This window comes from Camponotus floridanus, unplaced genomic scaffold (genome assembly GCF_003227725.1).
Source record: "Camponotus floridanus strain SB8 unplaced genomic scaffold, Cflo_v7.5 scaffold10, whole genome shotgun sequence".
Taxonomy (NCBI): domain Eukaryota; kingdom Metazoa; phylum Arthropoda; class Insecta; order Hymenoptera; family Formicidae; genus Camponotus; species Camponotus floridanus.
In genome coordinates, this window is record NW_020229215.1 from 593,532 (window position 1) to 615,953 (window position 22,422).

The 22,422-nt window shown below is 35.7% G+C and overlaps 2 long non-coding RNA genes across 3 annotated transcripts in view; one reads left to right on the forward strand and one right to left on the reverse strand.

Annotated features, from left to right (window-relative positions):
- Nucleotides 1-22,422, forward strand: part of LOC105255346 — a 118,158-nt gene that overhangs the window by 77,114 nt on the left and 18,622 nt on the right. For both annotated transcript variants that reach the window (XR_889519.3, XR_889518.3), the window contains exon 3: nucleotides 8,605-8,688. This is a non-coding gene — a long non-coding RNA (uncharacterized LOC105255346). The remainder of the gene's footprint in view (nucleotides 1-8,604; nucleotides 8,689-22,422) is intronic.
- Nucleotides 951-22,422, reverse strand: part of LOC105255345 — a 183,073-nt gene continuing 161,601 nt past the window's right edge. The window contains exon 4 of the long non-coding RNA XR_889515.2: nucleotides 951-2,060. This is a non-coding gene — a long non-coding RNA (uncharacterized LOC105255345). The remainder of the gene's footprint in view (nucleotides 2,061-22,422) is intronic.

A 22,422-nucleotide genomic window follows, 5' to 3' on the forward strand; every position in this document is an offset into this window, starting at 1 on the left:
TATAATATACATAAATAAATATAATTTATATGTTTGTCTAGATATATTAAAATCAATATTATATATACATGTATTGAGATAGATTGTAATTGAATATATTTTATTTTGAATATTAAAAAATAGAGTTTTTTTATAATATTTAGAAATTCAAGAGAAGAATGCATTTCTAATATATATCTTGCGATATCGGAACAAATTCGAATATATATCGCTACACGTTTTGCTAGATCTTGTGATCCTTGTGCATTTCGCGAATCGTCAACAAGAGAACAATTCTGCGAGTTCGGAACGAAGAGCCTTCTCGCTCTCCCGCGACGACGACGAATTTTACCGGTCTCTCAAACAAAATTCAACTGTCATTCCAAATAACTATTTACAACTTGCTCGTAAGAAGTCAAAAACGGATTCTTGCATATGTAAGTACGTGCGTCGGCTTCTGTCTGTTTACCTGGCCCAAGCTTGCCGGAGAGAGGGACCCCGCTGGAGTTTGGGCCCGCCTGCATTTCGCCTGCAGGGCGGTCTGCCCTCATTAGACACCGCTCGCTCGCGCACGGACACGTACACGCGTCCCTCAGCGTGCAATCATCCTCCGAGATCTCCGTCATTCCCTCGAATGACTTTTCGCCTTTCGTGCTGCGCGGAGGCCGGTACCCGCCCTCAGTTGGACTCGATGGTTGCACCCTAATCTGTCCCCTTTGCCTTCTTGCCTCGTCGTTCGCCGACGATTGTATTTCGCGAGAAAGATAAAAAGAAAGGGGAAAAGAACAAGAAAGAAACAACTATAAAATTATTATTTAAAAATCTATTTAAAAAATATATATATATACAGTATAATAGTATAGGTACATATTTTTCGGATTTTAAATTTGATTTTAGTTAAATAATATCCAGAAAATTAAATTAAATTGTATTAAAATATTTAATTTAAATTTTATTAAAATATTCACATGTATGTAAATTTGTTTAGTGCGGATTTTACTTCTTTAAAATTAAGAGCTAGTAAACTTGGCGTCCGAAAGACTTAAATGTGTGTTGAATACAAGATCGCGTCTAATTTTTCTTGTCGGAACGATCCACATGACACGACGACTAATTTCTGAGATCGTTACATGGAGTTCCAGAGAGAGTCGACGGGAGTAGACAGGCGCATTCAAAACGACCAGGATCAGACGAGAATCTGGTGTTCCACGTCCCTGCGCGTACGCAATCTCTCCCGCACGTTCCTTTTTAATTCATCCTACCTTCTCTCATCGTGTTCTTTCTTAGGTTGTCTCTTCGGTCGACCGTTCATTCGGATATTGCCAAATATCTCTGGCAGATAAGGCAGCAGAGCCGTCTCCATGGCGCTTTGTCCGATGTGCACAATGGCGCACGATGGGAGAATAATAAGAAACTGGTGAATTCTCGATACAACGGGCGGAGGAAATCGTAGAGGGAAGAGAGAGACAAATAAAGATAGAGAGAGAAGAGTAGATGCTTTAGAGATTGCGAGAGACAAAAGGTAAACTCGGCAGATTCTGCGATACGATCCGCTAAATCTACGTTTATATATTCCTATCTTGCCTCTTCGATCTTTTCGTGCGTTGGCTGGGTCTCTCAAAAGAAAAAGAAAAAAATGTGATCGAATAATACGCCAAAATATTTTAATTAATCCGTGTTTTAATAACTGCTTAATTTTGTCTTCGCTTCAATTTATTTAATTTTATCGGAAAAATACATTCTTGTTTGACGCGATCCTGATCATTTGTATACGTCACGAAGAAGATATATCCTTCAGAACTACCGTGCTTACGCAAAATCGCCGGCATGCCTGTCAGAATGCATCAGATTCACGATTCTAACTCGACGAATCTAACGGCACGTATCGACGCGCCAATCATAATATATGTATGAATGTTCACACATACACACAACCTGTCGGAATCTCTCTTAGTGACAAGAAACGCCTCTCTCCAACGCGCGATCAAACCCTGCGGCTACCTCCGACATCCATAATTGGAATCGTTCTTCGATGACGTCAGTGACTAGGCAGCGACAGTGACGTTGACGGCGTGCATTCTCTGTAATCATAAATAATTTTCCTTTTGTTATACGCAATTTTAATCCTTACATTAATATTCTAGCATACTTTAGAGATTAAAAAATAATGGAAATAATGTCTTATAAATTTTTATTTTTAAGCATTTTAAAAATTAAAATTTTTAATTAAAATAAAATAAAATAAAATTTCTTCTACTAAAATAAAATTTATTTTTTTTTAGATATATCTTCCAGTTTTTTTTTACTTTGATTATATTTTTTAATTTTAAATGGATCTCTTTATATACGTGTAACAACAGGATTTATATTTAGAACATGAATTGCTTCACTAAACTACTGATCTTAGACTTTATATTTCGAGTTGAATGCAATGCCATTTATGTCATGTACTAATTGCTTTATAACGAAAGATGAGATAATTATGCATAATCTTCAAAGGTTAGTCATTCAAGTATGAGACATGCAGTCTAGGAATATGCGATGATGGGTAGTTAAAGTGTCTGATGTACGAGTTGTCATTTTAGATATGAATAGAAACTTTCGTCATTATCTAGTCGTCAATGATGTGATTAAAGACTATTATTAACTTTGTAATTACTTAAGTATGTCGAGCTATTAACAAATATGACGAACATATTTATTGAAGCATTAAATCTCTATAAAAATTGGAGAGAACAGAATAATTTTTATTTTTTATCCGCTAATGCAAAATACATACACACGTGTACTAATTAATCGCATAATCCTTTCAACATAATAAATCATTTTTTATAGCTTCCAAAAGGCTTCAAAGTTACGTTCTTTCGGGCAGTTTAACAAAAATACATATATGTCTTAATAAATTCGTGAATCATTTCCTACGCCACAAAGTTCTTAACTTTGATTAAAACAGTAAAGAATGGTCATGTTACCGAATCAACCGCGTAATGACTCTTTCAAATCTTGCAAAACCACACACGAAAACGGTTTCCCACATTCACGCAAACTCATGCCGCGCAGAGGGAACCGCGCGTTCTCTATAAACCCGGCAGAGAAAATCACAGTAAAAAACATCACAAAGCGACTTTGTAATACATGGGAGTCCATTTCAGTTTGGCGAAATGCATCCCAACACAACACAGTCGATATTCCGCAGTTACGAGCACGTAACCTCTGTCCGTAATAACTCTCTCGATCTCTTTTTTTCCTTTGTCCTTCGTCCTCTCCCTCCCTGCCTTTTCTCGCTCTCGTTCTCTTCAGAGGTTCGAGAGAACCAGCTCTACTGGTTGGTCCACCGATTCTTCGTAGTGGACTCCTCTGTTCGTCTACCGTTTACATGAGCAACACACCGTTCCGGTCCCTTACCGATCTTGTTGTTGCGATAGCATCGCCGAACATACGCGGACACGTTTTGTCTTCTAATGATCCAAATAGAAATTATTCTCGGCCGCCTACGGAGCTCGACCCACAACGATGTCTCCTCTGATCCCCGTTCAAAAATGCATTCCTTGATGCGTGCTTGAGAATGTTTGTCAGAGTGCCAGTTAGTACTAATAATTTTTCAATGTGTGTGGAATGATTAAATTTTACTTAAGTAGATTTCTTCGTCTTTTCAGTTATAAGTTACTCAAATACTTTTAAGTATTTATCGTAAAAAATATATTCTCATTAATACGTTCCTATTGTCAAATTAAAAAAAAAATTTATAAAATAAAATAAATAAAATTTATTAAAATATGGGAGTGTCATATGTGAGTAAAATTTATAGGAAAAATTTGTATAATAAAATAACATTTAATATAAAATAAAATAATAAAAAAGATAGAAACAAATATTTGTAAAATATTTCATGATTTATCGAACAATATAAATAAATACAAAGATTATTTCTATAAAATAAATATTTTTACAACAAATCAGATAATATGAATATAAATAAAAGGAGATATATCAAAGTAGGAATATTGTAAACTTTTTTTCTTATGTGACAATTCTTTTCTGATGATCTTTAATTCACATTATGTACATATGTGTATACATGTGTATGAATATATATCAGTAATGCTATTCGAAGTGACATCACCACGTCAACCATTAATCCATTTGATTGTGCTTCCGTTCTCTTAGCACTTAACCGCAAAGAAATCCCAGTTGTCTTTAGTAGCGGAAAAACAAATATCGAGTGTTTTTCGAAATTTATGAGAATTTCGAACGTCGTCCTCTTCTCATAAATCGGCGCGCTTCTTCTCAGGAGACAAAACAAACCGGCGACACGTGAAAAAGCAAACGAGAGAAAAAGAACGAATGAGAAAGGGACCATCCTGAAACGGCGTAGAGTCGAGAGGCGTCGAGACGCTAAAGTGTTGCAGAGGGGGAGAGGTTTAACGGTTCGCGTTTACGGAACAAGTGGAGAGACGAGTCTGGAGACTCGGCGCGAGGATCGAAAAAATCATCGTAAATTTAAGACAGTCCGTTAGCACGCGTGCCGCCCTGTCTGGCAATCGGAAGCAATTCAACATACGGTCTTATAGAGCGTGCGATGGAAAGGACACCCACGAGCGTGCATACGCACTTTTTTGGACCACACTAGTAGGTGATTTATTTCACTGCGCGACTCTCTCTCTCTCTCTCTTTCTCTCTCTCTTTCGTCGAAAATTGTTAATCAATTTATACAAATCGGATGAAAATCATAATAAATTACATTTACGTACGCATAAAATGGATTATAATGAAATTATTAAGAGACATAGTCATACCGAATCGAAGGTAATTAAAGCTATTATTATTAGCATTATTTCCCATTTCGGAAAATCATAATCGTCTACTCCCGAATATGCACGAAATAATTTATGACAACGCAGGAAAATACGCAGACCATTATAGAGATACGCATAATTACTAAACTAACTCGAGCATTAAGGAGAGCACGCAGGATATTTTTCAAATTTCACGCAACGCTTATTTGCGGCGCACTAAAAGTCCGCGAAACGTCGGCTAAAAAGACAGAACTGTCGAGCAAACTGTCATAAATTCAAAGCAGACTGCACGTATGCACGTACGCACGCACGCACGCGGCTCTCTTGTTGGTCCTCCCCCCTCGCATCGGAAGCAATTTACAAACACGTCCCCGCGCGCCACGTGGCAGGAAAGGGATTCGTATTACAAAAATCTGCCCGATTTTTCTACGTCAATGCTATTTCTTGGCACACACCTGGTTTAGCACCGTCATAAATAATCGTATAATTCATCGAGCCCGGTCGAACGCATCGCTCGCTACTTTGTTGGTATAATATCTTCCGGTCTAATCGTTACTATTATTTTGATGTATGACAGGAGAGCAACGAAGAAACAGAGAGAGAGATAGAGAGAAGAAGCCAGATCCTATTACACGGAACACGAGTCGCGATTGTATTCGTGAAACAATACGAATGTTATCGTAAATTACGAGCACTTGAAACGCAACGGGATAAGAGGTGAGGAGAGACGAGACGAGTGGTACGGAAATAGAAAAAAATCGTGAAGGGTTGTAAAAGCGGTAACTAGAATAGCAATGTGTAGAGCACTATCGCGCTGTGTTGGATCGCAATCGAAAAAATAATAAAAAGAAATCGAAATCATAAAGTGAATCCGCTATAAAAATGAACAATGTATTACAAATTGAATATTTTCCAATGTTTCATATATATTCTATAATGTCGCTGAGAAAGTGCGTGATTAAATTAATTCATACCGACTACTTTTAATACATCAACAATGCATCGAATTTTAAATCTTAATAAAATATTCGATTTTTTTCTCAGTGTTTACACTAGTTTAAATTATACGTTTTTCAGAATTTGATACGATATTATTATTATTCCAACTCATATTGAGACAACATGAGAGATCTTAAATTTTCTCGTGACTATTGTGTGGGGGAGATTCCGCAAATTTCGTTCGCTTTCAAAGCATAACGAAAACGACGAAGCGGTTTAAACGGCGGAAAGCGACATCCGTCAGGGTCGATTCTCAACTGGACAGAGATGAATAGAGGTATAAATGTTTGGCGTGCTTCTGCATCGTGCTTTGTATCCGTGCACACGCACGCCGCACGTGCGTGTAGCATCCATGGTCGACGCAACGTGCAACAGACATACATACTGGCGTATTGATCTACACTTGTGTGTTGTATGACACATTGAATGTATACGGCCCCAATATTTGTATCATCCACGTGGACGGTCGCGTTCCCTTCGCACGGTAGGATCAACGGTAAGCATGATTCATTCTCCTCTCGATCATCGGAAAGCACAATAGAATGAGCTTATTAGCAATTCAGCAAACGAAGAATAATAAACAAATTGAAAATGATAATAAATCTGTCTTATTAAAATGCTAAAGTAACGGATAAAATAACAAAGAATTTATTTTAAATCAAATACCAAACACACTGGAGGGTGATATATATTTTTTGCTTTAATTAATAGAAGGCTGATAATATATTTACTTAATGATGCGGAAATATAATTGATACTTTCTAATATGATTTTAATAATGTAAAATATCAAGATGCACTATTACTGTCATATTAAATTATATAATAAAAAATGTCAATAAAAGGAATAGGAAAGTAAGACATTGTAATGAATACAAATTATGAAAATTAATGAATATATGTAAGTTTCACCGTGAAACAAAGGCAATCGTTCGTTGCGAAATGTTTCAGCGTGGGAATCACAGATCTTACACGATGCCTTCCACTGAGAAACGATTTCCGGACAACGAAAGTGATCTCATGCGCGATGGTAGATTTTAATTCCATTAACCTTGGCCCGGGAAAACGACCCGCGGCACCCGGTTTAATTATCGTGTGGCCCATGATTACGTGATTACCAACAGAAATAATCTTGAACACCGCGTAGCATCGCGATGGCATTTCGAGCAACAGTTTTTTCTTCAACATTGTATGCCGAGATATATCCGATAAATTAAGGATGAAATCGAGAAACGGAAATTCTTACACACACATCGTGCTGGATCATCATAGGAATCGAGCGATTAATCTCAGATAACCTGCGCTTTGCATGCATCTTATTATATTTTTCATTCTCTTCATTCTGAATCCAGGAATTTATGCATGCTTATTTAAATACGTGCACGATTATGCTATCGCATTGACTTGCTAAAACCATGCAAAATGGTTAGATAATGAGATGGAAGTCTATTTTTAATAACACGTTTTACTAATATTATAGTTCATTTAATTACAATTATGTCATTATATGAAAAATAAATAATTGCAAGAAACTATTATTTGCTGCTTATTATATTATACATATAATAAGCAGCAAAATTATTATATTTTATACAGAATTATAATATTGCTATAAATATATTTAATATACATACACATACACATATACGATATTTGCTTATTTAATTACTTTTTATCCAAGAATAAATAATTTTAGGAGTCTGTTTTTAATGCAGCTCGGTTCATAGGAAGTGAGGTTGAGACCGAAGATATCCTGTGTTTTTCCCAGCTTCATCATATTAAAGAAAACGATACGTGATATTTTAGGGCGCGCAAGAGTTCGCTACGCGTGACATGATCACACGGCGTTCGTTCAACCGCTATAAAGAGCGCGTTTTTATTATTATTACCGACGATTAAATAACTTAAGTACCGCGTAATTACGCTAACATACTGGCGATTTTTGTGCAATATTCCGCCTGGCCGGTCGATCAGCATATTTTTTTTTACAGAAATTACACGAGATCGAGTCCGGCCGGCCGTTTGCATCCATGTGTGTAAAATACATGCGAGACAAGAGACTTAATTGTCAGATGTATTCTAATGATGATGACAATTATGCGCTTTGATGCGGCCTGAACTGACGCACGCGTCGGCACGCACTCTGATCGAAGATATCGTTGCGGAAGAGAAAAGAGAGAATCGTTAAAGAAATCATTTTACGTCGGACAATTTTATCTTGCCTTGAGGACCATGTCATTTATTTATTCAATTACTTAGCATTCCTGCCCAAGGGCTAAAATAATCTCAAAGAGTTGTTATTGCGAAATAATTTTCATGGTCATTAATTTATGTTCCTTGCAATACACATGATCTATTATTAAATCAGATTTACTATAATTAGTGAAAATACTTTTACTTTAAATATTCTGATAATTTCAAAGATGCAAAATTATTACTCTAATTGTATTGAATAAATTGTTTTTCAATATTGTATAGTAGCTTATTTATATGCGTAATTTTTGCTGTTAAATAATTATTGTAAGAAAAAAATATCATTGAAGAACATTCAAAAAGTGAATTAAATGTTCTTATGACTATCGCGTTATCAGAAATATTTTTGCATTTATATTAGCGTTTTTGGAATTCTAATCAACATTCTTCTTCTTATCGCGATTTTTAAATAATCATAATTAAGAATATTACAATGTATACTGATATTACTATTCAATAATTATTTAAAAAAATATACAATTTAATAAGAAAAGCGAAAGTATTATATAGTTGTTTACATAAATTTTAAAGAATTTCTGAAAAGTTATTAATTAATCTAAGAAAAAATCTTTTTACAGATTCTTGGGACATCTAGAGCGTTTGAATTGGCATATATATAAGCCGTACTTTGCAAACTGTCATCGAACTCACATACTGCATAAGTAAGTATTTTAAAGTTCAATTTACGAGTAAATCTTCTTTCGCCCACAAAAACTTTTGACTTCATTTAAGTTGTTTCATTTCCACTGCAGCACTCAAGTTGCTTCTTGAAACATTTGCTCCGAATGCCGTTTACTACCGTGTTCTAGATTTCGTCGAATATTCAAGCGAAACTCAGATCTACACACGTTGCTGTAATTTCGTAAATTAATGTTTTCGATACTCGAATTCTCCACATAAACAAGATAACTTACATTAGTTATCAAACCTCAGATAATAATAAAATATAAATTGATGAGATATTATTAAATTGATAGTAAAATTTCTATAAGATTTAGACCATCGTTTTCTTAAATCTTTATTGATTAAAAAATGAAGATCTTTTGTGCAATCAATTTTTATTGTCTCGAAATACAGTATGGTTTTTCGAATTTATGACCAAATGTGAGGATTTTTACGTGACACATAAATTCAGAAATATAAGTCACAACATTTATGGAACATTAAATATATATGGCGAAACATTAAGAATGGATAACATTAAAATTTTAGAAAATAATCTAGATTATACATATACAGATCAAGATATCACACATTTCCACAGATTTCATATTTCCTATCGAATTATTTTACATAATATATAATTTAATGAGAAATATATGTATAAAATTTCTATTATTCATTTTTTTATTATTATTTACTATTATTTATTTAAAAGTTATCAATTTTTATATTTTCTTAATCTCAAGTTTCCAAAAAACTTGAATTTATTTAAAATACTAAAACTATCTCTCAAGATCACAACATCAATCTATCGCTACGAAAAGATAGTTTAAAAATATATCACGATCATATGGGACAGAATATATAAGTATAAAGGAAAATCGAATGCGTATGTTGTAAATAAAAAATTGACTTCTCGAACTTCTCTATAAGTTTCTCGAGCAATGGTTCCGTATTCATTCGAGGTTTCTGTTCAAGCATGGAAAACTCGTTTTCTGTGCGTCGAATGATCAATCGAAAGACATGTTATCTTGATAGTAAGTTGGGAAAAAAGAGTATGCTGACATATAACGTGAGAAATAAGCGGCTGCAAAAAGAAAAGACGACTTCATGATCCCACTGCTGTCGCGTCTATATCTTGCTCTCGATTATACTTCATATAACACCTGTGACACTAATGCCTAGTGTGTTGCATCATTTTATAAATGTTTATGATTAAAATCTGCCGATGATATAAAGAAATATGATTGAATCTTAAAAAAACTAGTATAAATGATGAATAATATAATGTAACAAATTTTCAATTATGAAAATAATCAAGAATGTTTAAGTCGAGGAAAAACTTTTATCATGTACTTTATTTGTGTGTGTGCTAAAAATATATGATATAGAATCTAATTTTAAAAAATCTTGACATTTGTTTGCTAAAAGAGCAATATTATTATTATCTAAAGATAATTGACAAAATTCAAAATATTATCATTTTACAAACATTCTCTTTTTTTTTTATTCGCATTTCGATTTTGTTCGCATGCTTATTACTTTTATCCGCGATTCACGGATCAGAATTGAGATTGCAAGCACAAATTTAATCGTGAACTTAGCAAAGCGATGAAGAATTAAACAGAAATGGTGAAACAGTTTGAATATCGCTCAAATCAATCAACTGTTGTAAATGAAATTCAAATTGATATGAAGAGATTTTGAAAAATTTATCATGCAGGATAATTTCAAATGTCTTTTAGAGAGATACATACGATTACAAATATTATCCCTTTCACATACATATTTAAAAATGTAACATTTATTGCAAAAAACTCGAAATTTTAATTAATCTTTGCAAAATCACACTTTATATTTGTCAAATTACATTTGTCAAATTACATTCTGGAGAATATATATGAAAAATATAAATTATTAAAATTTAAAATAAATTATTATACGATAAATTTATGCTTTATATACATACATTATTTGAGAAATATTTAAATTTCTACATAAATATTTAAATTAATTAATTAAATGCACTTGGTATTTTTTTCAAATACAATGAGCTTATTATAATATAATAATTACAAAGCAGAATTCTGCGATCATCATTTTTATAATATTTCCGCGTTTATCGTAATTTGTATCCGAGATTCGCATATGCGGCATGCATTTGTTTGCTGTCCTATGTCCTGTATTTATTGTAGACGAGCCTTTACACGAATAGCGACTTGCTGCAGATTCATCAAGCGGAATGTTGTGCCGGCAATTTCTGGAAGATAAATTACGTCTGCATACGCTCCGTGGATTCCTATTTGCGATGCCGCCTTGCTACAAGATTTCGCGGTTTGCTTGCATGTATTTGCAACGTCGAAGCTCGCTTCCGATGTGAACAAATACATCCGTCGGTTATATAAATCAGTTGTACTACGTTAATTGGCAACTGTTTAACTTTCGCCTCAGTAAAAATATACCGCAACGTAATCTGATTTGATGAATCCTTGATGTGTTGTTTCTAGTGCAAATTTCTTTACAAAGAAACACTTACAATTCAACGTTAGGTTAATAATGAACTCTGTTTTTCCTAAACATAAGTATATAGTACATGTAACAATTTGCTATTTTATTGCATAGTTATATATATATAGTATATATATATATAGTATATAAATTGATTTCTTATTGTACTTAAGTATCTTTAGTTTGCTTATCAAATTGTATTTTTTTTTCGTTTTCGCGTTCTTTCTTTTTTAAAATAATTTAAACACGATGAGAATTGGATTTTCATCCTTATCCAGATTAGAGCTCGTTGAACGAAACGGATGCATCTGTTTATCCGTTTCTTAAATTACCGGAGCTCGACCGTTTGCGGAATTTATAGTGAATCACCGATAGTCGGGATGGGAATCGATTCGGATGCGAATTTCGTTTTAAACTGCGGCGCGAACGAGATCTCGGATGCTCGTATTTCCGCTTTCAAACGATCTCAACGAGCTATCGAGATGCGATAACTGAAAAAGAAGATTCTTTTCGAATTGATAAATGGAATACAGTAAAAATGAATGTATAAAGAGATCAATGTGTGTGAAAAGCGGATAATAGGTATATCTTATTGCATAAAAGGAGTTTTAGCGACAATAGCCGTTTATTAAGATCTGATTATATAATTTTAAAAAATCTTCAAATTTGAATATATAATATTTTATATGATTTAAAAAAATATATATATGTATATAAAATAATTGATATTGTTAAAGTAAATACATAACAGTATATGTGTACGATATAAAACCTAGTAGAATAAATAAAAATTAATTTTTTTTTATTAAAGACATGGTATATCCCAAAATAATGTCACTCGGCGACATCTAATTTTCCGATTCTACACGTTGTGACATTGTACAAGATTACTATTGGTCCGCTCATAAAACATCGTGAGATTTCCCATGATCCGTTCCTGCCATCGTATAAACTAAACGAGAAGGGCATAGTAAAGATAAAAAGCCTATCCCGCTATATCGATCTATCTTAACACCGATCTTACTCTTCCATTGATAAACATTGATTTTCATCGCGCATAAAGACTCAAAAGTATCAAAATATGAAATGATTAAAATTGAAAAAATTGACTAAACAATTTTAATTATTTAAATAAACGATCTTTATTATTATATTTAAATTAGAAACTTAAGAATAAAATTATCCCTCCGCAATTGTTACCGTTTAAAAAAAATTAGATTTTATTATTCAATACATAATTGATGACAAGATATTGATGTTTTAAAATTATAAAATTATAAGAAATAAGAGAGAAATGATATATTTAAGCACTCATCAAACATATATAATATATTTAAGACGATAGTGCAAGATTACATCATATAACATCGAGTCCATTATTTCGACCTCGCAGGATCTTTCGGACTCTCGACTCTCAATGTAAAGCGCACAGTCATTCAGGACGATAGTTGACAGAGCGGCTTTGATATTATTATCCTTTAACGTTAGCCCGTGTCGGGCATTACGTGAATCGACGATTGCGGCGGTTCCGAACGATTAAGTAATAAACTATTTAATCTCCCATCTCTCTCTCTGCGCAACGTTGGATAAGAATTCCGCGCAAACAATCGGCCGGCATCAGCTGATGGGCAACGGCCTTCCACCTTGGTCCGTGGCGGCCGCATTTGCCAGACCGGGCCCGGCTCGGTCGGTCGGTTTCCCAGCGTCGACGATTGCACGCAACCGGGACCCTGTGCCAGGCCTCGGGTTCGATCGCTTAGTGTAATCCGGTCGGTATAGTGTAAGTGGTTCACCTTGATAGGGCCTCCTTTACCTCGGGGCCCTCTTCCTTTTCTCCCCCCCTCCCCCCCCGCCCTCGCCCTCGAGATCCCACCGTTGCTAGCTTCTACCATCGGATCCCGTTCCCCAACGTCTCGCCTCCCCCTCCTCTCCCCGCCACTTATTCCTTCTCCCCCTATCCCTTGTTCCCTCACTCTTCCTCTCACGCGTCCTTCTCGCATCCGGAGGGTCTCGGCAGGGCCGTGCGTTTTCTCCCCGTGACCCGAGGGCACCACGGGCTGGCCCGCCCATTTGTAGCGCCCATGTCTGCGACCAGCCGCCCGCGGAGCGATACATGATTCGTCTGCATGTGTGCGTACGTGTGGGAATGTATGAGCCGGGTATAGGCCGCAGCGATGAATAAATCCTCGAAGTTTTTGGCTAATTATATATCAATGTGTTTAGCATAGCGGTCAAATTTCAGCTCGATTAACTGTTCAGATAATAGAAAATTATCCGAAAGAAATAGTATCATGTTTAGATTTAAAATGATAAGAATAATGATTTTTAATTATTAGAATTCTTATTTTTTTCAAGAATTATATATTTTATTCGTAAAGTCCAAGAGAGCAAGAATATTTAATTTTTGGAGAATTTATAATAATTTGTGTACTTCTCGTACACGCACGCAAAATACACACATATGCTTTTTTCTAGAACTCTAAAATTGGAAACATATATAGTAATCTTCGAAGCCTAGAATTTTCATGGTATTAAAAAATCTTAATCTTTCAAACTCTTATCTCATTGTATTTTTAGATATTTTATTTCTCAACGATTATATAAATAATATAACAATTATATAAACAATAACTGTCTAGTTTTTCTCGAAATTTTTGACGCGTAATGGAATTTAAAGATAAAGTCATTTGAAAAAATGTGTAATCAATTTCAGGCATCTTCATCCTTCTACCGTTAGAGAGATGATCATGCGACGTGTACGCATCCGCAAGTGGCGGAGCGCGTATGTATGTAAACGCGCATTATAAATGCATGTTCATACGTGCCGCTGTAACTTTCTCGTGCTATTGCTGTCGGAAAGAAGGAAAAAGAAAGAGAGAGAAAGAGAAAAGGAGAGCGAGAAGGGAGTAACGGAAAGAGTGAGATCGAAGATGTAAAATGTCGTGCGCACACGCCCTGCCGTAATTGCAGTTTGCGTTTCTCACGCGAGAATCTTGGACGTGATCTTCGGCTTCGTATGAAGCTGCCGCTGCAGAAGAAGACGATAATTTCTGATGCGCGATAAAACCATTCGATTTATGTCGCGGAATTGAGAGACTGCGATTCCGACGGATTTTGGCAAAGGACCGAGTTCAATCTCTTTCGTAATAATATCGGAGGAACGACATTGCGATTATGCCGTCGGCGATTACGAGATTAATCTCAAATGGTGTAATTTCTGCGCGATAAAATCAAGATCGAGACTAACATACAGTAATCGCTATTTCATCATTGTTGTTCATTTTTAATTATCGATTTAATTATAGATAATCAACAATATCACTGATACGTCAATAATCTCGTGAACAACCGATCGAATCGATTGTAAATTATCGTAGTGCACGATTGTTGATGTCGATCGATGCAATCAAGTAGCGATGAGTTGTGCAACATCAACATGCATTACTCGCATGCATTGATGAAATACACTTAAAGATAAAATGACATAAATTGAATGTAATGATATAAATTAAACATAATAAATTAAATATAATGGGTATCAAAGATATTTCGACTAATGAAGAAGTTGAATCTTATTCAGAACAAAAAATATAACTCAAAATAAAACATTTTCTCAAACACTACTTTAAAAAGTCTCTAAATTTATTACTAGGATAAACTATACTTAACGGTAGAATAAATTATAAAATTATGAAATTAATTATTAAACTATAAAATTATAAAATTGACTATAAAACTATTATTATATATTATTATTTATTAATATTTTGATGAATTTCTTAATTCTCTCCTTGGTCGATCAATAGTGTACATTAGAGCATTAATAATTAGTTTTTCCATCGAAATAATGTAAAAACCAGGTATCATTATAAGTGACATATCGAGGACATTTATTATTTTATCGAACACGTTTGTGGAATATAATTTAAATGCAAAAATTAAAGAGTAAATTTACATTTATTAAATAGTTTGATGATAGAAGTATAAATAAAAATTTATTTAAGCAATGCATTCTTTAAATATGATTCATTTTCAAAATGATGAGAAATAAAAGTGTCTAAACGAATCATAATGCAAGCTTGCAATTGCTTAAATTGACTAATTGTGGTCTCGTTAATAATTTGTTAAGAATTATTGAGCATTCGCGAAAATAAGATAAATGTTACATTTGCAAAAAATAACTTTAATAAATCAGTTATAATCGAAGACATTTATCCGTCGTATATTTCCAAAGACAGGGATTACGACACGTTAATTATCGATTGCGAAATAAATTTCGCGGAATACCGGAAACGGTGATTATTGATCACTTTGAAGGGCATAAGACGATCGGCTTCTTGACAAGGCCGCTTGACAATAGCGAAAGAAAACATAAAACAAGGGAGCAGTTATTGCGGTAAATTACGTGTACGTGCGCGGAAGCGAGAGAAATCGATCGTTGTTATAAAAGTTTTAATCGCACCGCCGGTCGCTGACAAAAAGCATTTCCGCCGTCTTCTCTTTCGAGTTGTCGAGGTGTGCCCGATGGTGGACGTGCGGGGTCACCGCGGAGAGAGGCCAGGTTGATAGGTAGGTAAGAGTAACGCCTGGTTTGAGCCCACCGCTAAAGATTAATGGCCGCGTTTTTCGCCGCGAAAATAAATCGCCGCTTTGCAGAGACGTCGATCTGTCTATCGGCCGCGACTGATCCCGAGATCGAGCGTGTCGCCGATTGTACGCGTCGGAATTTCACTAGTTATGGTCGGTTAGCCATTTGCTTGTTTTGTTGATTGAGTCGTTGTACGCGTATGTTAAATGATACAAGATGACTTGATATAGATTATTTTGTGAAACCGGTATCTGATAACTTGACGAAGTGAATTAATAGAAGCACCTGCATGATATGTTACGTGCAACGGAATTAAAACTGACTTTCGAATTTTGATAAAAATTTAAATCACTCTGATTATTTTTGAATAAAACAATTATTTTATATTAGATTGTGTTCCTGAGAATTTAGCCCCTTTAAACATTTTCTTAAATAGCTTTCTCTTTATATATCATAATGTATACTTCTTTGCATTAAATTATCAACTAAATTTCCACGCGATGTTATATCATTCATCATCGTGGAATCTTATTAGATTGCATAGAGATATATTACGTTAATATTGATTGATGATTTTTTTAAATTAAATATGATTGAAAAGAATATCCGATATATTATATTTTATTATTTTAGTGTTTGTTAGTGACAGATACAACTGGATAATCTAACGTTATTTTGGTTGCTGTCGATAGAAATTGCATAGGTGAAAAAGAAAGGCGTGCAAATGGAGTACTAAACTATTTTCGAATTAATTAGCGAAGTTCTGAAATAGCCGATAAAACCATTATACAAACAATATTTACAGAGTTGGACCATCTGCCCTCTTGCTTTTTCCTCCCTTTTCTCGTATTTCTTCACGCGAGTTCGCTCTGATGTGATTCTTTTTACATGACAGTGAACGGTGCAAAAGCACGACGATAAAGAAATAATTGGTCCCCACGGGAACATGGCGGAACAGAGGTATAAATTGATTTCGATTTCATCACGTCACTGAATTCTCGCGGATAGAATCTGATTCGGAAAAACAATATGTTTTACCGAAAGGTTAGATAGCTTAAAAGAGTGATATAAAGCTTATTAAAAGTCCGTGGTTAGAATTGGCAGATTAATGACTTTCTTGTGTGTGATTTTACATGATATTTTTCTACCAATACACAAATTCAATGCTAGAAATAATTTTTTTTTTAAATTTGCAGGAATTATAAAAATTTATTTATCATGTTATTTATTTTTCATCATTATTATATTAATTAAAAAATGTTTTCTGCTTTTTTTACATGTATATTACATTTATTTTCTCTAGAATTTTGTCAAGATTTTAAAACTTAAAATTTCTTTGAAGATTTTTATGGTTCGAAAACAATGTATGTTCGCAAAGGATTATCGCGGCGAGACCTCACCGTGTTTCATCCTTAAGAAGAAACGAGTTGGTTTGAAACGAAACGTTGCTCGTTGGATTGAATTATTTCATGCCACCGTCGTCGTCCTTCTCCGAACGGACGTATTGGAAGCCACCGATGGCAGCAAAGGAGAATGATGAGGAGGAGGAGAAGGAGAAGGAGAAACAAGGAATAAAAGAAGGATTACTCGACGGTCTATACCTCCGGCTACTGCATACGCATTTATTATAATCCACGAAATCCCGAAGAGAAGATTCCGCGGGTTATCCTCCGCGCTACGGACGGGATCGAAGCGGCTGATAGAGAGAGGAGGGAGCGAGTGGGGGCGAGAAGCCGAAGAGGAGGGTTCTCTCTCCTGATACGAAGAGAAAATATATCGTCGAAACAAAAACAAGATGAGCCTTCCTTCGTATGAGTAAAGACGGAGAGCGAAGCCGGCGAGGACGAGGAAAGGGTTGAGAAGATGAAAGAGAGGACGGGCGAGATTGGGGGGAAAGAAGATGGCCGGGTCGAGAAGATAGCTCCCTCTCTGCGGTAACCTCAATTTTTGAGCATAACTCATGCGTGAGCGAGCCGCGTTTAAATCTTCTGTCCGAATAATAAGAGGAGCGCATTTACTTCGAGGCTACTGCAGTGACAACCTATCTGGAGCCCGTCGATGCACCACGACGAAGGGGTATAAGGATGAGAAAGGAGGAGGAGGAGGAGGAGGGCACGTGGAAGGGCACGTTTGGCAAGGCCGAAGGAATCGTTATTCTTTGCCGGGTTGCCAATCCGCGAGATGGTCCTTTGATTTCACCGATCTTGAAGACAGCCGGACCGGTCGTTTCGACATCGAAAAATCGAATCTAAAGAATGCTTACATCTGGATGTTTCCCGAACGTCTATATGACAATTATATTTATCTTTTTACAAATCAAAATTTATTATAAATTATTGTAGATAGTTATTAATTTTATAATCAAGTAAGTTTTTCAAATTTTATTATGAATTTTATTCATAATTTTATAAAAATACTTATGCTAAATATTTGCAATCAAGAATGATCGATTTGGAATAAGATGAATCCTTAAATATCCGGTTTAATGCATATTTCCTTGAAATCAATTCATCTCGTTACGTTTATTGCTTTAAAATGCCATTAATTATTCCACATTCCCATCTAAACATAAATGTCTTATTTACGACTCTCGCAATTTTTCAAATGTCCGTTAATGTGCTAATACTTATTACTTTCTATATTTCATTAGCTTTCTATATTTCATTAGCTTCCCTCAGATAAAACTCGTGCAAGGTTCTCGCTTTACGAGATATTAACATAATACGTCGTGAGCACTCCATCAAGAACTGACGTCAATTAATACGAAATCGTTCGCCAAGTGCTCGCATGGAAATGGATTCTGCCGGGAACTCGAATTACCAGTTCTTTTAATGGCGCGACAAAATAAGAATCAAGTTGCTCGCGTCTCGTTTATGTATATGTATATATATTCGCTATAATAATATTATTATTATTCCTATGACAAGACTTCTGGCGAAGAGAAACGTACAATGTTGGCGACTTGGTCATACATTAGTAATGTCAATGCACCCGTGCGCATATCAATGTCTTTCGGCAAAAGTGCACGTCCATGGTGCGTTGAGTAACGAGATAATCAAGCGGCCTCGATTGCACGTCCGGTTTGCGAGCTCGAGAACTTATCTCGTTACGCGCGCAAAGTATTTAAAGACGTACGAACCGCTTCTATACAACCGATCTAATTAAGATCGGAATAGAGCGTGCGGACGCAGAGCAAGCATATGTATATATATATATATTTTTTTTCCGAGGTTCTTTAAATTTCCGTATTAAAAATAATAAATATTCAGGAATATCAAAATTATGCATGTATATCAATACAGTTTCGAAAATATTAAATTTATGGGGATGCGAAAAATAGAAAATTTTTATAAGTTTTTATTGTCTCTCATATATAAATTATTTTGCAATTATAATACCAAGAAGTACACAAAGTATAAAAAGTTGGAATAACTAAATAATGCTCCCCTATGAAATAAGTGCATAAATATTTAAAAATTCAAACCATTATTAATTAAAAAACATTGAAATAAAGAGATAGAAATATGTCAGATATTAACAAAGAACTCGAAAATCTTGGAATTATTTATATTCATATTTATTTTTAATTTTATTAAAAATAATATCATTATTTTTTTAATATTTTAAATGAAATATTTATAAGAGCGACATTCGTATATATGTTTACACTTACGATACGATAATTATTCAACCAGTATGTCAAGATGTACTACTAGCAAAATGTTGCGTCACGTATCATGGGAATATAGCAAATATCGAGCTCTCTAACCCAGCGATCGAATCGAAATTAATCGACACACGAAACCGGTTACGCAATCCTATCGCCTTCCGTGAAAGTGAAGCGAATCGAGATTTACGGGGAAACCAATAACCCGTTACTTTTTCGCATTTTTTTATCTCGATATCTTTACGCGTACATAACGTGCCAATAATCGCGAATAATTGCTAGTACTTATCAAAGAGATTGCGTTGTCCGGTCAGATCTCTAAAAGCCAGCTCTACGCACGAAAAATATAGACTTAGGTATTATTAGGCATTATAAATATCCTTTACCCGAATGGACTCTCAAATGTGCTGTTCCACTATATGATTGAAATATTTCAATGAAAATATCAGTATGACTAATTCATTATTGACTTCATAGCCGAGAATGCTCGAAATTTCTGCGAATAAAAGAATATTCTAACATAGTAGAGCTTAACGTTACATTAATACAAGCACGCTAAAGTCGTCAGCGTTCATCTCCACCATGACAGCGCGATATTTGATCATGATTTGGTACGATATCGAGGGACACGCGGCGCGGTATCGGTCCTCGCTTGGTTCTCCAAAAAAAAAAAAAAAAAAAAAAACGCAACCTAAACGCGCGCGAAAGAGAAGAGAGACGGCCGACTTTTTAATTTCCCGCAAAATAGAGTTCTTCTCACGCGCGCCAGCGCGCTCCACGCCCATCCCTTGTCCCGCGCAGTGATAAAGCAAATAGAGCCGCTGCCGTCGTGCCGCAATAAACTCCACCACCCCCTCCTCCCTCCCCTGCCCTCCCGCCCCCGCTCTCGCCCCCCCCCACTCCCGTCCACTCCCGAAATCGCGCAATTTAAATAAATTTACATCCGTTTGTGTACGCGAATAAATTTCACTTCGTTCTTGGCGCCTCTTTCTCTTTCTCGCTTCCTCGCTTCTCCTCGCTTCGCGCCTCCCCGTCCGGCTCCTTGTCCCCTTGCTCGGCGCGCGAAAATCATTTCGGGCCCAGTCCCCGTCCCTGCGGTTTCTCCTTTGCCATCGTCGATGAATAATCAAAAAGGGGCGTCTTTCGCGGCCGACCGCCGGTTGATAGCTGCTGCCCGACCGAATGTCGTGCATACAGCCGCCGATAAACGAATGCATAGTCGCTCGCGACGAATTTGTCGCGGAGTTGCATTCCTGCCTTTTGGTAATTTTGACTCCCCTCCCTCTTCCGCGAGAGAAGGCTAGGAGGGAGGCTTTTCGTCGCTGGGATCGAAAAATAGAGAATACGCCCGATATTTCGATTCAAGATTTTAAATGGATTCGTGATTAGTAGGTAATTTATGATAGGGACGGAAGAAAAATTGCGTGGTAAACGTGATAATGTTTTTTTTTTCTTTAAATCGCACGAAAAAAAATAGCAGCATAATTGCCCGCGCCTGTCAGCTCGCTCGATCACGTCCCGATGCTTGTTTTTTGCACTTATCGCGATACTTGACACATACAAGTCACGTTTTAATTACGTACTCGTTTATTCTCGATTAGCTACGTCGGCGTGAAAAAATCTTTTGCTCGTCGTTTTAAACTAATGACTTGCACGACGATACGTAATAAAAAAGGATTTCATAGCTTGAACGTGATCTTGCGCTGTTCTATTTGCGATTCTGACGTTCCGCTGATAGGATTCTCTCGCGGGACCATTGTTCTGCGTGATGAGCTTTTTAAATTTCCTCGCAAAAAGATACGAAACGCGTCACAGTGTTTATATAGGATGTCAAAAAATGCATAGCAGTTATTTAAAATGTGTAATGATTTTTAGAGAATCTTTATATCCCAAGGAGCGATCTCTCTCCTCTTCTCGTCGTAAATTGCGACCATTCGCTAATAGTGACGGTACACGTTGGCGCGAGAGCACGATAGATTTTGAAAGGGTTAAAGAAATGTCAGTCAAGCGACTATGAATCGCGTCGCAGCCCACGACAGCCGAGATAAGAAACGTCGCGCAGCGGGAAAATCGAGGAAAGCCTCGAGAGGAAGGAGACAACGGTCTGTATTCTACCTACCAGACGCATTGTCTGCCGGCATGCGTACGCCGGGCACGCGTGTGCATCCATCCACACACGCGCGTGAATACATAATACGCGCGCAGAATCAATGGCGTTCTCGGGGATGAAATACGACGCGTAGACGCGAAATAGCGTTCGCTCTTTCTGTTAACCCTATCGCGCGGGTCGCGGAGGCGCATCCGGGGCGTGTAATAAAGCCGATAATAACACCGAGCCGCGGATATTTAGTACTAGCTGTAAATCTTGGGGCAAATCGACGCCGTCACCGCCGCAGTAATGGCATTCAGACGAATGCCATTACTGCGGCGGCAGCGAGCTACACCGCGTATTAACATGCGGTAGTTTCCTCGGGACAGAGTTGGACAGCTTGAGACTTGTATTTAAAAATACAATTTGCTCCAATTTTTTGGCGATTCATCTTTTCGTGATTTATTTTTTGCGACTTTGTACTTTGTACTTTAGGAATAATTAATAGTTCATATAAAAAATGAAAGAGAAATCATAGGATTTCATACATAGAAAAAAAGGATATTCTTGTTTTGAAAATATATTTATTTTTAACATGGAAATCTTGAAAAATGAGATTATATTACGTTAATTAAAGAAAAATATAATTGCTTGAATAATTGCTTACTTGAATGAGGCTATTTTATATATCAAGAAAAATAAATTTTTATGATTTAAGATTTAATTTTGAATGAAAAAGAAATAATGTTAGATAGAAAATAACATTTTTAAACCAAAGATTATAATTTTCTTAAAGTAGAATTAAATAATTATATATTCTTGAAGTGATTACAATATTAAAATAAGACTATAATATTGTTGAAATTTAAAATTTTTAAACT